The 16,436-nt window shown below is 47.8% G+C and overlaps 1 long non-coding RNA gene across 2 annotated transcripts; it reads left to right on the top strand.

Annotated features, from left to right (window-relative positions):
• The first annotated feature begins 448 nt into the window (after window positions 1-448).
• On the top strand, window positions 449-15,940 carry LOC144316464 (uncharacterized). 2 transcript variants are annotated; one of them, XR_013382441.1, is made up of 5 exons: window positions 449-976; window positions 7,288-7,335; window positions 14,680-14,828; window positions 15,596-15,708; window positions 15,824-15,940. It is a non-coding gene; the product is annotated as an uncharacterized LOC144316464 (long non-coding RNA). The 2 variants fall into 2 exon arrangements; XR_013382440.1 differs by having other exon boundaries at window positions 15,596-15,940.
• The last annotated feature ends 496 nt before the right edge of the window (window positions 15,941-16,436 follow it).

Below are 16,436 nucleotides of genomic sequence, written 5' to 3'. Positions count from 1 at the left end.
TATTGGACTAGTGCCTGGTATGGATAAAAAGCTACGGAAGAGTTTGGTTTGCATTCTAAAAATATCTTGTGCATGAAGCCACTCCATATCTTTATGCCTCATTGTCATCTCCATGCAGAAAATCTACCTACTAGAATTATTTTATATTTCTGAAGTTGTTTTCTTTTTTGGTCAGGTTATAATTCTAGCTGCCTGTGGCACCCGGGTGGTTCAGTGGTTGAGCATCTCCCTCCAGCTCAGGCCGTGACCGTGGGGTCCTGGATCAAGTCCCACACCGGGCTCCTTACAGGGAGTCTGCTTCTCCCTCTGCCTGTGTCTCTGCCCCTCACTGTGTCCCTCATGAATAAATAAATAAAATCTAAAAAAAAAAAAAAAACCAACAATTCTAGCTGCCTAACATGATTATAGGCATGCCTCGTTTTATTGTCCTTTGCTTGGATGTGTTTTGCAGATACTGTTTTTTTTTACAAATTCAGGGTTCAAAACTTCAGTGGGGGAAGTAACTGCAGATGTGAAAATTAGCAAGAGAACTGGAATTAGAAGTGGAGCCGGAAGACATGACCAAATTGTTGCGATGTCATGATAAAGCTTGAACGGATGAGGAGTTGTTTCTTAAGAATGAGCAAAGAAAGTAGTTTTTTGAGATGGAATCAACTCCCGGTGAAGATGCTGTGAAGATTGTTGAAACGACAACACAGGATTTAGGATTTGCGTGAACTTAGTTGATAAAACAGCGACAGGGTTTGAGAGGATGGACTCCAATTTTGAAAGAAGTTTTACTGTGGGTGAAATGCAATCAAACAGCATCACGTGCTACGCAGAGAAATCATTCCTGAAAGGAGGAAAGAGTCTATCGATGTGCAACTTTATTGTTGCCTTATCGTGAGGTTGCCACAGTCACCCCACCTTCAGCAATGCCCACCCACGTCAGCCAGCAGCCATCCACACGGAGGCAAGACCCTCCATCAGCACAAAGGTATGACTCTCCAAAAGTCCAGCTGATGGTTCTGTTAAGTGAAGTATTTTTTAATTAAGGTCATACATTTTTTTAGACGTAATGCTATTGCATATCTTATAGACCACTACATAGTGTACACACAGCTTTCGTATACACTGGAAAACAAAAAATATATATTTGACTCACTTTTATGTACAATATTTGCGTTGTTTTTATTGCTCTAGAACCAAATTGCAATATCTCTGAGGGATGCCTGTATTTTGCACGTGAGCAAGCTAGATCTGGGCTAAAAAACAGTGGCAGAAATAAGGAGTAAGGTGAATGGGGCCGATTTATTCTTGCATGCAAGCATGCAAGGGTCCACCCAACCCTGCGAACACGGACGGAGCACCACTTATTCATCAGTCATTGTAAAAGGAAGAGAATCAAACAAAATTCCCTGCCTCCAGGAGTTCAAAGTTGATGTTCGGGAGAGAGAGCCATAAGTACAGTTTCAGAGACACGTGCCAATAAAATCGTACATATTATGCAGTGGAACCTAGGTTTTCAACTTTTTATTTATTTATTTTTTTGGTCTCAGGAGTATAGTTTAGTGATTCATCACTTACATATAACACCAAAAACACTGGTTCTTTTTTTTTTTTAAGATTTTATTTATTTATTCATGAGAGACAGAGAAAGAGAGAGAGAGAAAAAAAAAACAGAGACACAGGCAGAGGGAGAAGCAGGCTCCATGCAGGGACCCCGATGTGGGACTTGATCCTGGGTCTCCAGGATCATACCCTGGGCTGAAGGTGGCCCTAAACTGCTGAGCCCCCCGGGGCTGCCCAACACTGGTTCTTTTTTTTTTTTTTTTTTTTAAGATTTTTATTTATTTATTCATGAGAGACAGAGAGAGAGGCAGAGAGAGAGGCAGAGACATAGGCAGAGGGAGGGACTCGATCCTGGGACTCCAGGATCACACCCTGAGTCAAAGGCAGATGCTCAACCGCTGAGCCACCCAGGCGTCCCCCAACACTGGTTCTTAATATAGGAATGACAAAGCTAGCAAGCAACTCCAGAATTTTTATCAAGGACATCAAGCCAGGTATTATTCCTGAAGATTTTTTAAAAATATTTTATTTATTTATTTATTTATTTATTTATTTATTTATTTATTTATTTAATTTATTTATTTAGGAGGGAGAGTGTGAGAGCTAGGGGGGGAGCAGTGGGAGAGGGACTAGAAGACTTCACTCTGAGCATGGAGCCTGACACGGGACTTAATCCCATGACCCTGTAGATCATGACCTGAGCCAAACCAGGAGTTGTGCACTTAACCAACTAAGCCACCTGGTGCCCCTACTCCTGAAGATTTTATTAATTTGGTCTTAGTGGGGCCATGGCATTTGCATTTTTGAAAACGCACAAGTGCTCTGGTTGGAGAGACTCATACTTAAGAAAAATGTTTTGTAAAACGTTAGTGTACAGTTTAGGTGTGATAATGTGTTTTAATTACGTTTGGAGGGAAAGAGTGGCCACATCTATTACTTCTTAGAATAGACCAGTGTCATCAGTGATTGGACCTCATTATTACAAGGTGATGCATACTCCAGAAAATGTGTAAAATGTACAATCGTGCAAAAAGAAGAAAAAAAGAAACTAGTGATATAACCCTCCCACCCAGGGACAACCACTATTAACATTTTCAAGAATATTGTTTCAATTTTTTCCTGAAAACCTGCTACAAATGACCATACTTTTATGAACTGTGTTTTTCATTAACCTTTTCTTAAAAATTTATCTTTTTATATTTATTTTATTTTTCACTTTTTTAAAAAGATTTTTTATTTATTCATTCATGATAGACATAGAGAGAGAGAGAGAGAGGGCAGAGACACAGGCAGAGGGAGAAGCAGGCTCCACGCCGGAAGCCTGATGCGGAACTCGATCCTGGGACTCCAGGATTGTGCCCTGGGCCAAAGGCAGGTGCTAAACTGCGGAGCTACCCAGGGATCCCAGAAATTTATCTTTTAAAAAAATATTTATTAAGTTAAATAATCTCTACACCCAACATGGGTCTCGAACTTAAAACCCCAAGATCAAGAGTCGCACTCTCTTCCGACTGAGCCAGCCAGGTGCTGCTGCTTTTCTTATTTAATATATATATTGTGATCGTATTTTCCAAGCTGTTAACTAATCTTTTATGGTAGTTTAAGCAGGTCATTAGTATCTGTTGTACATACTTTACATTATTTCACTAGTTTCTCATTCTTGGTGCTGGGGATTGGCAGATGAGTAAGACACGGATATTGTCTTTTAGGAGTTCATGGTCTAGTAGAATCAGTCAGCTTATCTTGGCAAATCCAGATCAGCAGAATGTCCCTCAGTTTGGCTCTGTTCCCTTATAAGTAGACTCAGTTCATACATTTCTGTTGGGAAACTGGGCAGGTGAGCTTGGGGCCTCAGTACATCACTTCAGATGACGTCGGTGGAAGGCCTGGTCGCTTGGTTCGGAAGCATTTCATTGGGTTTCTTTACTGCAAAGGTACCTGTCCCCTTTGTGATTAATAAGTGATCTGTTGGAGGACACACAGGGTCTGTGCGAATGGCCTTTCCACCCACGGTTTTCTCCTGAGTCCATTGCGTCAGTGGTGGCTGCAGCATGATGCCTTCCCGTCGGTCATTGTTAGGTCTACACTTACCTGCTGGTGGGCTGCGACTTCATTTACTCCAGCAAAGAGAATTCAGGAATTATCCGAACCTGCAAAATGTCACCTTATTTGGAGAAAGGGTCTTTGCCGATACAGTTTAAGTTAAGGATCTTGAGATGAGGAGATTATTCAGGTGGGCCCTAAATTTAGTGACAAGTGCCTTTGGCGGAGGGACATGGGAGGCTGGAGAGCAGAGCACACAGACCAGGAGGCAAATGTGTCCCCCGAGGCGGGGACTGGACTGAAGCTCTCACTGGGCAAGAAATGCCAAGGGATGCTGACAGCCCTGGAGTCGGAGGAGGCAGGAGCGGTTCTCTCCTGAAGCTTCTGTAGAAAGTACTGCCAGCCGACACCCTGATTCGGGGCTTCCGGCCTCCAAAACTATGATAGACTAAATTTCTGGTTTTTAAGCCACTTGATTTGTGGCCTTGTGTCATGGCAGCTACAGGAAACTAGCACAGAGATAAAAAGGGTTGTCTTTGCCTCCCTGATGCGGTCTATCTCATTGCCCTGTTCATTTCCTCTGCACTGAGCACCTAACCTGAATGATCTTGTTTATTATTTGCATCTCTTGCTTAGGACATGTGCTTCCCAAGGGCAGGGATTTTGCTCGTTTCCCATCCTTGCTGCATCCTCAGCAGCACTTGGTATCGTCTCTGGCCAACGGTAGACACTCGAGGCGTATTTTGTCATCTCCCTACTTCCTCATCCACTTGGCTCCTATATTACTAAAGCCAGGGTTTGTCAAAGTAGCTCAAGGGTCCAATCCGGCTGTTGCCTGGTTTTATAGGATTTCTGAACTAAGAATAATGTTTATATTTTTGAATGCAACCACTTTTTAAAAAATATTTTATTTATTTATGCATGAGAGACACACACAGAGAGAGAGAGAGAGAGAGAGAGAGAGAGGCAGAGACACAGGCAGAGGGAGAAGCAGGCTCCATGCAGGGAGCCCGACGCCGGGTCCCCAGGACCATGGCCTGGGCCGAAGGCAGGCGCTCAGCCATTGAGCCCCCCAGGTAGTCCCTATATTTTTGAATGGGTGAAAAATCAAAAGGAGAATACTTTGTGACGTGCAGAGTATATGCACTTCAGATTTCCGTGTATGAATATAAAGTCTTACTGGAACATGGTCACATCCACCCATTTACATATGATCTACGGCTGCTTCCAAACTAGGTGGTTTGGAGCCCCTGTAGACGGTAAAGCTTCACATCTCTTCTCCGTGGCCCCGCACAGGGCAAGTGTGCCCAACCCTGCCCCACAGGATGACCAGAAATCGCTCGGATACTGATAGGCTCTCAGCCTCGTGGCCCCCAATTATCCGTGAGCATCTCTAACCCTCTTTCATTCCAGCACATTTTTTTAAAAGATTTTTTTTTTTTTTATATCCATTCCTGAGAGACACAGAGAGGGGCAGAGACCCAGGCAGGGGGAGAAGCAGGCTCCCTGCGGGGAGCCCCATGCGGGACTCGATCCTGGGACCCTGGGGTCATGGCCTGGGCCCAAGGCTCAGCTGCTGGGCCCCCGGCGTCCGGCTTTCTCCAACAGCTATTAACTGAGCAGGCCCTTCTGCCACCAGGTGAGGTGGGGTCCCCCGAGGTGCTGGAGGGGTGCCCGGAGCGCAGCAGGGGTGTGGCCCAGCGGCGGTGGGTGCATGGATGGCTGTTGCTCCCTCAGCTCTGCAAGCGGCTCTCCGTGCAGGTGGCAGATGGCAGGTGGCAGGTGGCGGCTGTCACAGGGGCACAGGCAGGAGGGAGACCTGGACGGGCCCGTCCCCATCGCAGTCGCTGGGCCCTCTCGGCCAGACCCGCCTGTGGCTTGGCGCAGCCCCGGAGCTCGGGGTCCGCCCTGGCTTCCCCTGTCCTCGAGGCGTGAAGCGCCCCCAGTGTGTCCCCAGGGCCCCCTCCGTGGAGTGGGGAGCTGCCCAGTGGGGGGCCCGTGGGAGCCAGGTAGCCCCATCAGTGTCGGGAAAGGGCCCCGAGCTCGCCCGAGCGCTGTTGGTTTTAACCTTGGAGATGCCGGTGCCGGCCCTGTCGTCCTAGTTCACAGATGACATCGGGGCTTGGGAGCCGCAGTGGCACCCCAGGCCTTCTCTGCCGGCCCGGGATAGGCTGCTGGCTCACGCGGCCGGGGGGACCGCGGGGCCCTCCCTCCTCTGCAGCCGCACCTGGGGGCTCCGTGGGGTCGGCCTGCTCGGCCTCCGCCGAGGGACCGGGACCCTCCCTCACACCAGAAAGCGGACAAGGACACCAAGGCTGGCCAAACGGGCTTTCCGCCGCTGTGGGGGCAGCAGCCTCTGCAAAGTCCCGCTGCCTTGGTGAACCGGGGCTCTTGCCCCAAGCCACGGCCCTGCCTGTAGCAGGACTGGCCAGACCAGCTAGGCCGACGCGTCTGTGGAATGTTAACCAGGTGACCCGGAGAAGGAGCCAGGAAGCTCCGGGGCACGGGTTAAAGGAGGGGGGATCGCTGGGGGATTCAGGGGTTCACACCTGCCTTGGGCCCAGGTCATGACCCCAGGGTCCCGGGATGGAGCCCCCTGTTGGGCTCCCTGCAGGGAGCCTGCTTCTCCCTCTGCCTGGGTCTCTGCCTCTCTCTATCTCTCTCTATGTCTATCATGAATAAATAGATAAAATCTTAAAAAAAAAAAAAAAAAAAAAGGAAGGAGAGCAGGGAACTGATGGCAGCTCTGTGACTCCAGGGGCGGAGAGTGGCCGGGCACAACTGGCCGTGGGCCGCAAGCAAGGGACCACCGGGTGCCACAGGGGCTCCGGGGAACTCGCTTGGGTCACGATCCCTTAGGCCTTGTCTTTTCTCCTTCCAGTTTAGTTTAAACCATCTCAAGACTTCGGCGACCACGGAAGAGTCTGAGTCTCTTGTCCCTTTACTGTCCCTTTACTGCTGCTTCTAAACCAGGAAGGAAAACGGATGATACCATGTATCCCAAGGCTGGCAGCTTTGTTCGGGGTGTTGGGATTCCTAAGACAGGCTCCCCGGGGCTCGGCAAGTGAGCATCTGCCTTGGGCCCAGGCCGTGACCCCGGGGTCCTGGGATTGAGTCCCGCGTCGGGCTCCCTGCATGGAGCCTGCTTCTCCCTCTGCCTGTGTCTCTGCTTCTCTCTCTGTGTCTCTCAGGAATAAATAAACTCTTAAAAAAAAAACAGACATTCATAAGACAAAATTAGATTAAATGGTTTTTGAGAGCCTTACAGTTATCCAACAGCGATATCTCAGTTAAAATTAATATTAACCATTCTCAGGCGTTAATATTTTTTTACATATTTCAGTTTGCCCAAAATTTCATGTATTTCCTAGACACCGAGCATGACCTCGGAATAGAAAACGTGCTTAGTTTCAAATGCCATATGCCATACACATCTGTGTGACTGAGACGTAGGATTTGGAGCCTTCGGGGTCTGGTAAAGTCAACGTGGAAATATGTGGCATTTTCTTGTCGTTTTCAGGAAATAAGGTGTCATTGTTAGGATAGTTTCCTGTCATAAAAAAAGAATTCTGTGATTTGGTTTTAAAATAGCAGCCTTAGATGTTGTTTTTGACTCAGAAATCTATAGGAAATCTAAAATTGAATGTTTGTGTGTATGTGCGTGTGTCAGAGAATTTTCCATCTCTTCCACAGGCAAGAAGCGAGATGTTTCTATCCCAGGTCATGCACAATTGTCACGATGTAAGTATTTACAGTGCTCACATATGAAGGCGACTGACATTGAAAGCGGGGAAAGCTCTGGGGTCATTTTGGCGATGGGCTGGGTGCACAGAGAGCCATCCCCCCCACCCGGCCCTCTTCCCACCCTCCGCGTCCCCAGAGCAGGTCACCCGGCTGCCCGACTGGCCTATGGTTGTCCTCTGTGGCTGTCAGATCGGTTTGGTTTTGGTCTTTTCTTTTTTTTTTTTTTTTTACCTGAAGCTTTGGCCTGGAGCTCGTTACAAGCTTCCACTTAAAAAGTGAGCTGGAAAAAAATAAATAAATAAATAAAAAGTGAGCTGGCCCATTTTCTGGCTGGGTGGAACAATGACTTATTTTTATGAGCACAACGTAGTTTGTCCTTAGTTCCTTTACATCAAGTGTCAGGAAAAGAGTCTTTTCAGTGACATGAGAGCAGTTAAATATTGAAGACTAAAAAAACCTAATTAGAGACTTGTTGGAAAAAACAAAAAGAGAAAGCCAGCTGGGGAGGAAGTGCTGCTGCCTGCGGGGGAGGCAGGGCCGGAGGCGGGTGCGCTGGAGGGGCCTGGTGCTCCCCCAGGGAGGCTGCTGGGGGACCCGGCGTCCTAGGCTCTCCCGGCCCAGTCATCCATCTCCTCTCGCTCCTTTGTACAAGCTGTGGCACAGGATCCATGACAAGATGCGTCAGGTTAACCATTGTATTTTTTCTAGATTATTCTGTAAGTTATTTTTATGTAAATATTCTCTACAGCCACCGTGGGACCGGGATTGAGGCCCCGGGGACCAATAGTCACATGGTCCAGGCGCCTTTCAACTTAACTATTTTTTTATTTTATTTTATTATTTTATTTTATTTTATTTTATTTTATTTTATTTTATTTTATTTTATTTTATTTTATTTTATTTTATTTTATTTTATTTTATTTTACTTTATTGTTTTAAAAGATTTATTTATTTATTTGAGAGGGAGTGCTCGCACCGAGCTGGGAGCCCGAGGGCCCATCCCACGACCCTGGCTGCAAGGCCTGAGCCAGCACCCAGAGTCGCTGCCCCCCCCCAGCACCCAGATGCCCCCTGCAACCAGGGGTGCAGCTCAGCGGCGGTCAGTAGCCTCGCGGGGCCGCGCCTCCACCGTCATGCTGTCGTTCCAGAGCAGATCGTCACCCCAAAGGCACCCCAGGCCCTGTGTCTCCTTCCCGCAGGCCCTGGCTCCCTGCTTTCTGGGCGTTGGTGGCCCCCAGGCTCGGCCTGGGCCCCCAGGTTCCCTCCCTGGCGGCCGCCTACACAAGGGCCACAGCCCAGCCGGGTCCCCAGCTGCCCGTTAGGGGACCTTTGAATGGTTTCCACCTTTGGGCTGTTGTGCGTCACGCTGTTATGAATGTGCAGGTACAGGTTATTAATTGGAAAGACCTGTTTTCGATTCTTTGGGGTCCATGCCTAGGGGCGAGATCACTGGGTCATGTGGTGATCGGAGATTAACTTATAGGGAAATTGCTGCACTCTTTTTCCCGCCCCTTCCAAGTGCTTTTCTGCGATTTAGTCTGGGCAATCAATTCACCCCAAAATTGATAGCCCAGACTTACCTATTGTACAGTTTAAAGAATGCCTATATTTCGAGGATAAATATCAAAAGTCCGATATTTTTCTTCATTGGACAAAGTTGCTTCAGAATACTTTGCTAAATGAGCAAGCGAGCAAGCACAAGCCACTTATATCTATTTACTTCCTGCCAGAGTTGGCTTTTTCCTGAAGCATTCAGCCTTTTACAAAATTCAGCGTCTCTTAAGAGGATGGTTATAAATAGATTAGACTGTCACTGTCCACTTTGGCTTTATACTTTTTTTTTTTCTGGGTCAAATGGAAGCTCCCTAATCTCTTTTGTGATTTGGTGAAATGTAGAGTAATCCAAGGGCAAATCCGAGTTAGCGACTCTTTTTTTTTTTTTTTAATGTTTACTTTTGCTTAAAATTTCATGGTTGCCCAGAGCAGGATAAAAAAAAGAAGTAAAATGATTACTGAGAATGCTGATAATTGCCCAACCTCCCATTGGCTGCTGACTGTCGCGTGCCGCATACTGGGAGCCCAACAGGGGACGGAGCGGCGGGCGGCCTTGGACACAGCGGCTCCACGGGAGGGTCCCAGCCCACGGCCCGGCCCTCAGGGGCTCCCGGGTGGCCCAGCCGCCCCCGAATACTTACCCATCGGTACGGCACAGGTATCAACCAGCCTGCACAGAGGACGTGGACCATAATATGACGTAGGAGGTTCTGGAAGCCCTCTGTGGGTCAAGCCCGAGGTCGTGGTTGCTGGAACTTGGGAGCGGCTCAGGGACTGGTGCTGGCAGTGGCCCGGGAGGGGGTTGGTGTAGTGACTATTTACCAGCTGAGATAAGAGCATTTCCCTATTTCAATAGCCAGTAAGGCTGCGCCGCTCACCAAGGATTCTGTTCCTAGAGGCTATGATGACCTTCCTTCCTCCCACCGTCCTTCACTAGAAATCTCCGTCTTACCCTCCTGTCCTCCCACAAAAAGCGGTCCCCGCTTCTCCCACGGGCCAAGGCCTCGTTCTGCCTCCGACCTCAGCTTCTGGCAGCGGAGAGAGAACCGTCCCACCTCGATCGGTCTCCGAAGGTCACCGTCTGACCAGCGATTTCTTGTACTTTGAGGAGTTCCCTGCCTGGTCTGTTTTGCTCGGTGCGGCCTCAGTCTTTTTTGTCGTTGTTGTTTCCTAAACTCTCAGTCGTGCTTGGCATTTGTCTCATCCAATAACCATCGATGCTTTTTCAATGCCTGGAAATAACCACGCACACCCCATCCCCACCAGGAAAAACCACCCCCCACAACCTTAGCGTGGTGTTCCAGGCCCCAATCGCATTTCCAGCTTCTTTTTCTTTTTTCTTAAAGATTTTATTTATTTATTCCTGAGAGACACAGGCAGAGGGAGAGGCAGGCCCCATGCAGGGAGCCTGATGCCGGACTCGATCCCGGGACTCCAGGATCACACCCTGGGCGGAAGGCGGCGCTAAACCGCTGAGCCCCCCGGGCTGCCTCCAGCTTCTTTTTCAATGACAACTTCTTCTTCTTTTTTTTTTTTTTTAATTAATTAATTTTTTTTCAATGACAACTTCTTTTACATACCCTTCTTCCCATCTAGAGAAACACGTTTTCTAACCCCAAATATATGTTTTCAATCCCTGTCTCCATTTCCCGATTCCCTCCAGGTCATCATTTATTAAAATCCCCTCGTGCCTGCTCTTCTTTCCGGGTTGCATCCTTTCCTCTTTTGTGGAAACTGAAGAAGAGGGATGGGACCTCCACGGAGCAGCCGGCCTTTGCTCGGGGTTGGTGTGGGCACCTCAGGGACAGCCGCTCAGCTCAAGGCGCCGGCACCCGCAGCTGCGTGGGAGCAGGGCCAAGGGACCAGGGCATGGGCCGGTGCACCCCGACAGGCCCCACTTGCACCCTGGGCTCACTGTTTGGACTTTTCTGCTGCTGGGGAAACCCATTCCCTGTTTTTGCTTCATTTGTCACTTCTGAGAACAGGGCGGCACGTCTTCCAGGCCCAGGTGGGCCACCAGGTCCTTTGCTGTCTTTGGCTCTAATACCTGCCTGTCCCCCTGCCTCCTGCCCCCCACCCCCACCCCCCCGCTCTTTATTTGTGTTGTTCGACTCAGCCTTGGGGTGCTGTTTGCGAGCATGCCCTGTCCCCCTAGAGAGTGAGGCCCTCGGAGGACAGACCCCGGGAGGCTCAAGACCAGACCATGTGGCGTCCATGGGGGGAGTGGGTGGTGAGGCACTAAGTACCGGCTGCTCTTTTGTGACATTAGGTGGCGGGCAAGAGAGAAAGGAGAGGCTGGCAGCAGAGGGGGCAGGGCACCAGGCTCTGGAGGCCTCAGGGAAGCTCAGGGAAGCTCAAGAAGGAAGAAATGCAGCCGTGGGAATGAGCATTCATGGCTCTAAGTGAAAGGAGCCAGAGGAGAGGGTGGAGGAGGGCGTCAAAGTGGGGGGTGGGGGGGTGTGCTACCTGCCAGAAGGCGGGCACTGACCAGCAGGAGGGCTGGGGTGAAGAATGAGAAGGAAGGACATTTATGCAGAGACAACACAAGAATGTGTTAAGATGTGGTGACATTTAATGCAGAGAGCAACTTTATGATTTTAATCTCAGCAAAGCAGCACATCACCAGTTTACTGGATGTGGTGTTCAAATGTTTTCATTTAAGGTGACTTTCCTTAAAACTGCCCGAGGCTTCAACAGCCTCGTCTTTATTTCCCCCGTAAGGGAGCCTCACGGCTTCCTAGCTTCCTAGAGGGTGTCCTTGTCCACACCCTCTTCCCACAGCGATCTGTGCTCTACCCATCGTCCCCCACGCAAAGTGCCAACCCTCTCTCCTCACCGCAGCTCTGGAAACAGTGCTAACGCTTCCCAGAAGTTCTAGAACAAAATTTCAAGTTCTTAGCTTAGCACATAAGACCTTATAGTCTTCGTAGCCTAGCACCTGGGGATGTACGAGACCCGTAGGCCCTCCCTACCTGTTCAGACCATCTTCAAACACTTCTTACCTGCCTGTCCCATCCCCTTGTCCCTGACTCAACATTTTACACTTACGCAATGCTGAAGTCACTTGGTATTTTCTGTCAAAACCTGTGTTTTTTCAGCCTTCCAGACCTTTCTATGTAGTGCTTCAGCTTAATTCAGTCACACTGGTAGAGGACCAAAGAGGGGCCTGGTGCTGTAGCGGGGCCACAGTAAGCTGACCGCAGTTGGTTTACCAGGCCAACTCCTCTGCCGAACATCCTCTCAGGCCACTCTTCACTGGGAAGCTTTTCTGGAACCTTCTCAAGGGGAGCCAAGGTGCACTGATTATACAGTAAAATCATATCATGTGTGACTATAACTTAATTTACTTGTGTAATTCAACACGGCATTTTTCCTACAGCAAGGACTGAAAATGTGCGCTATCTCAACTGGTAGTCAGCTACAAATACGTTACATACTCTTTCTCTCCCTCTCTCTCTCTTTTTTTTTTAAGGAAACTTTACCCCCTACATGGACTCAAACTCACAACCCCAAGATCAAGAGTCGCGTGGTCTACTTACTGAGGCAGCTAGGTGCCCCCAATATCAAAAATATTTTGGACATTACCGTATATGCTGATATTATTGTGTAGGGTTATATGTATCAACCTTGCGTGCCATGAGCAATTCAAGGGATTTCCCAGGGAACAATTCTGAGTATACTTGAGTTTCACCTTCTCGCTGACTTTAGATCTTCCGCCTTCCTAAGATTAAGTTAAGGTATGAGATGAACGTTGCATAAGTTATACTTGAAAATGTCTTAAGGAGCCATTGCATTGGCTTTTGCTCCAGCACTTTAGTTGAACATGAGATGAAGCAGTTGGCTTGTGTTTGGGGCCTGGAGTGTCTTGAAACACTAGACTCTGGCTGGTGTTCACCATTGCAGAGGCATTTACGGAATGAGATGTCCAAGGAAACCACGGAGTAACAACGTTCACTACAGGCCAGGCCCTCGTTTTATGGAAGGGCCTGGGCTATTTATACTGTTTTATTTCTCTCTAAAAAAAAAAAAAAAAAAAAAAAAACACCTTAATGAATGAGTATATCTGAATTCACTGAAGTCAAACATGGATATGATGTGACCCCGCTGTACTGCTCTGAGTTCATGGGAGATTCTGGCCTAGGAATGTGTTTGGGGGAATAATCTGTGTGTAGGTAGCAGTTGAAGTTATATGTCTGGATGTGTTTACCAAGGGGAACTTACAAGAGGTAGGAGAAGGCAGCCAAGGGCAGAGCCTAGGTGAATGCTGATGTTTATGAGGCAGGAGGAGGGGTGTCCAAAAAGGAATCTAGAAAGGGATGAGACTAGAAAGTGAGTTGGAGGCCAAAGGAAGGAGTTTGAAGAAACAGAGAGTGGGGAGAAATATCTGATGCGATAGAAGAGGGCACTTCCCTATCTTCATCAAATCAGAGAAGGCTAGAGGGTGTCCTTTGGATTTAACCACGTCTCCAAAGTGGCCTCTGCTACCACACAGTTGAGAGGCTCCATGAGGGTAGAGGTCAGCTCACAGGGCGGGGATGTGGGCATGGGACACTCGCATTTTCAGTAATGTTGGCATGGAGGGTTGGGGGCAAGTGTGGAAGTGTGCTGGAGAGGGCTAAGAGAATGTTTTCGAATTTAACAGAATGGAAATTCTTGAGTCTGTTTTTATGCTGAAAGAAGAGGCAGTTGAAAAGAGGAGATTAGAGATAAAAGGGCATGGCCGGAGGATTTGGGAGGGGATGCTCTTGAAGGCCAGATCCAATATTTGACCTTGGACAAGAGGATGGGGGAGGAAGAGGAAAAGCAAGCTTTCTGCAAGCCAGGAGTGTGCCTGATTTGTGTCCTTGCCCCATGTGCATGGTGCCTGGCACAAAGCAAAGCTTGGAGGGAAGGTAAGAAGATGCAGATAACGCTGGGCTGGAGGGCTGGGGGTCTGGGGGGGCAGGGGGATTGAGAACTGAGAGTTCTGGCCCTTGCCTGGTTTCCAAGAAAAGGAGGAGGGAAGGTGCCTGGGTGGTTCAGATGGTTAAGCGGCTGCCTTCGGTTTAGGTCATGATCCCAGGGTCTTGGGATTGAGCCCCGCGTTGAGCTTTCTCTCTCTCTCTTTCTCAAAAGAATACATGAAATCTTTAAAAAAAAAATGTTTAATAAAAAAGAGGAGGAGGCAAGGCCATCTGTTCGACGGTGTCAGGGGAAGTGATAGGATTTGGAAAGGAAGCTATAGGTTGGGAGAACCTGCTGAACAGGTGGAAGAGGAAAAGGAGAAGCCAGCCTGGTGCAGAGGCCCGCTGAGGTCAGGGACCGTGAAATTAGAGGGCAGATCTGTGGGATTGTGAAGTTTCCTCCAGCACGTGCGGCCGCCCATGGGTAGGAGCCGAGAAGGCTGGGCCCATCCGGGGGAGTCATCTAGGTGTCAAGAGGGCAAGGAACTCCTCTCGGTTTTCTAGCATTGGCTTTCCATTTCTCCACCCGGAAGGTCAGCCCCCGCGCGGCCCCCAGACACAGAGGGGCAGTTAGTAACCCTGTGCTAACCGTGGCCCACTGACCCCCAGTTCCTGAGCCCTGGGCTCCCGGGCTTCTGTCCTGCCCCGTTCCACTTGGCCCCTCCTCTGCTCCGCCTGGTCTTGGGGTCCTGAGCCCCCTAGCGCCGCACAGGTGGGCCTTTGCTCTGATCCTGTTTCTAAGTTTCTGTTCCAGCATCCTTAGCCCTTCTGAGATGTGGGGCCCTGTCTCGTATGTGTATGGATGTTGATACTATTTATCATTTATTTGTTTTTTTTTTCCCAGATGATAAATATGTTATCTGCTCATTGCAGAAAATTTGGAAAATACAGGAGTGACTACAAAATCACCCATCATCTTACCTCCCGGGGATAACTACGATTAACATCTAGAACCTTTCCAGTCTGCCATTTGCAGCAATATAAATGGAGCTGGTGTGTATTATTCTGAGCGAGCTAAGTCAGAGAGAGACAAACACCATAGTATTTCACGCATATGTGGAATTCCAGAAACAGAACAGGAGAACATAGGAGGGGGGGGTAGAAAAGAGAGGGAGACAAACCGTAAGTGACTCTGAACTGTAGAGAGCAAACTGAGGGTTGTCAGAGGGAGATGAGCAGAGGATGGGCCTGGTAGGTGGTGGGAATTAAGGAGACACTTGTTGGGATGAGCCCTGGAGGTTTCATGTAAGTGCTGAATCACTAAATGTACTCCTAAAATCAATACTACCCTCTAAGTTAACTAGAATTTAAATAAAAACTTGAGGGCAGCCCAGGTGGCTCAGTGGTTTAGCGCCGCCTTCAGCCCAGGGCATGATCCTGGAGACCCGGGATCGAGTCCCACGTCGGGCTCCCTGCATGGAGCCTGCTTCTCCCTCTGCCTGTGTCTCTGTGTCTCTCATGAATAAATAAATAAAATATTTTAAAAAGCTTTTTATCTAAAAATAAATAAATAAAATAAAAAATAAAAACTTGAAACAAACAAAAAAGAAAAAAGATAATTTTTCCAGTCTGTGAATTTTTTGTATAAAGTAAGATATTATTCTTTATGTAACTCTGTCTTTAATATTAAACTGTGATATTTTTCCGTGCCATTAGCCATCTGTTTAACCATCTGTTGAAAGCACAGTTAGAGGCATCACTGTCTTTTACGGCCGGATAGCAATGTCTTTTATCATATTGTCTTCTCTGCTTTGCTCCAGTCTATCCTCTCCCGGTGGGTTGGCATCACCCCCTGAAGTGTAATCTGGGCTGCGGGACCTTCCGTGCCTGGGCCTCCTGGTGCCAGTCGTGCTTCCTCCCTTGCTGCGGATTGGTAGGAACTAGATTTGTCTAGAACACCCCTCTCTCCCAACCCCTCCCTCCTCGGGCTCACACTGAGATGCTTCTGAGCCTGCGGCAGCCACCCTCTCCTCTCTTTGCCTCCACAGTTTGTCTTCCCCCTTCCTGTATGTCCCGCTAAACGTGAGAGCACCTTCTGGTGTCCTGGCCCAGGACCTCTGATGACAGAACAGTAGCTTAAGCTGGAAAAAAATAAAAAAATAAAACAGGTGTTTTATTTTGAACTGACCCTGATTAATTCCACATTTAAAAAAGTGCGCTTTTGTCCTGATTCTAGAAATAATCGCTCATTATGAAATAATTGGAAAGTACAGAAGACCCTAAGGAGGAGAAGAAAGAAACAATTCCACTACCCAGAGATAATCATTGTTGGGTGTGCTTCCTTCCTGTGTATAATATATGCATGTGGGCTTGCACATATATGTACACATAGGAGTTGATATATAATTGGAGAAGAATATATATTTATACTATATAGATTTACATATATTTAAATTCAGTATATACATATATTTACATATATACATATATGTACTTAATAGATACACATTGTATGTACATATATTACATATTTATATATACTATATACTTATATAGTATATACACACATATACATCTATATATATAGATTCTATGTATATATTTAAATATGTACTATCTACATGTATTTACATATATGATACATATGATTACATATATGTA

This window comes from Canis aureus, chromosome 6, assembly GCF_053574225.1.
Source record: "Canis aureus isolate CA01 chromosome 6, VMU_Caureus_v.1.0, whole genome shotgun sequence".
NCBI lineage: Eukaryota > Metazoa > Chordata > Mammalia > Carnivora > Canidae > Canis > Canis aureus.
The sequence above is the reverse complement of the archived record's forward strand: the minus strand, read 5'-3'. Positions and strand labels throughout refer to the sequence as shown.